Raw genomic sequence first — 2101 nt, 5'->3', positions numbered from 1 at the left:
GTTGCCAGATTGATGTTGTAAAATCCCTTCATATAGTTTTAAAACTATAAAGCGAAAATGCATTGTTTTGTGCTGACAAATTGTTTATTTCATAATAAAACAGATTTACTGCTTGGATAAACTATGACCAAGATTATATAGAACATTCATAGTGTCACAAAATTATAGTAAAAAAAGTAAAAAGTAAATTTATAACTAAACAAATAATCTACATTTGAACCTCACGTCCAGTGAATGTACAGTATGTGATGACATGGCCCTGGTGTTTCTTACGAGTACTCCGGTTTGCACGACACACCCTCCCCCAAAAAACATGCAGACAGTGGACTTTTTTAATCTAATGTCCCTAAGTGTAAGTAAGTGAGTCAATGTGTGTTGCCCTGTGGTCTGTTGGTGCCCTGTCCATGATGACATAGTAAAAGTGGATTTTCTAAAGGTACTCATTTTTTCCACCTGCCAAAACATGCCAGTAAGGTTTTTTAATGTTAAATTTCATCTTCATCAATCGCTTTATTATAGTCAGGGATAGGGATGGGTCCAGTTTACCTGGAAACACTGGGCGCAAAGCAGGCACAGCTTGAAAGAGGAAGAATGCCTTTATTTGTCATATATGCATATACAGGTGTACAGTACAATGAAATTCTTTCTTCGAGTATCTCAGCTTGTTTGGAAGCTGAGGTCAGAGCACAGGGTCAGCTATCGTACGGCACCCCTGGAGCAGAGAGGGTTAAGGGCCTTGCTCAAGGGCCCAACAGTGGCTGCATGGCAGAGCTGGGATTCAAACTCTCAAACATTCAGTTGATAGCCCAAAGCCCTACCCACTAGGCTAGCACCGTCCCAGGGTATGGACAGGGTGCCAATCCATTTAATTTCTGAAAGAAAAGTATCATGGACGCTTGGAGAACATGCCAAACTTCTTACAATGAGTGGCCAGAATTTAACCCATGTTCTTAGAAAGATAAAGTGTAGGTAATGTCCCACTGGGACGGTGGTAACCTAGTGGGTAAAGCTTTGGGCTATCAACTGAAAGGTCGAGAGTCCAGATCCCAGCTCTGCCATGCAAACACCATTGGGCCCTTGAGCAAGGCTCTTTATCTTGTCTGCTCCAGGGGCGCCGTACAATGGCTGACCCTGCACTCTGACCCCAGCTTCCAAACAAGCTGGGATATGTGAAGTTTGTTTATTAGGACTTCGACGTCATGTTTTACACTTTGGTTACATTCATGACAGGAGCGATAGTTACTCATTACACAAGATTCATCAGTTCACAAGTTTATATCAAACACAGTCATGGACAATTTAGTATCTCCAGTTCACCTCACTTGCACATCTTTGGACTGTGGGAGGAAACCGGAGCACCCGTAGGAAACCCACGCAGACACGGGGAGAACATGCAAACTCCACACACACACACACACATGTTGTTTTATTCTTCTATTCTATGTTCCCTCAGCTACTCAGGTTTCACACCAAAAAGCAATTTTGGGCAACTGCGAGAACATACCAAACTCCTCACAGTCACGTGGGTCAAGGATTGGAGCCAGGTTTTCAGGGCTCATGTTGCCATACTAACAAAACAAACTGATCAGTGCTTAAATAGATTCAAGATTTACTTTATTGTCATTATATGGTACATTTATATCAGCGGGGGGTTGGACACGTCTTAAATACAGTACTATTTTTATATGAAGTGCGCTAGATGGTTTAATTAGTATTGTATTCTGTACCCTATGTAGTGCAGTATATAGGCAACAATGAACTTAATGTACTCAGTACGTTGGACGCTTTAGATTTGATTGACACGTGTGGCAGCCAATCAGAGAGCTTAGAATTTCTCCATTCTGCTAAAGACGGAGCGGCTTTTGACCAATCGTGTGAGCGGATTTTGGCACGTGCCAGTTTTCGCGGCAAAGTAGGATTTGGCGGGTGAAGGAGGAGATCAGCTGGGAGTGGATCACAACAATAACACTGACATTATAACCGACATAAAGTCGCTCATGTTTCTCTATAAACATGGCCTGCTTGATTTAGAATCGATATTGGATTGTCGTTGAAGGATCTGCGTCTGGATTTGACATTTTGAACGTGTGGATTATGTTTA

Source organism: Trichomycterus rosablanca, chromosome 19 (assembly GCF_030014385.1).
Source record: "Trichomycterus rosablanca isolate fTriRos1 chromosome 19, fTriRos1.hap1, whole genome shotgun sequence".
Lineage (NCBI taxonomy): Eukaryota > Metazoa > Chordata > Actinopteri > Siluriformes > Trichomycteridae > Trichomycterus > Trichomycterus rosablanca.
This window is presented reverse-complemented; position numbering follows the sequence as displayed.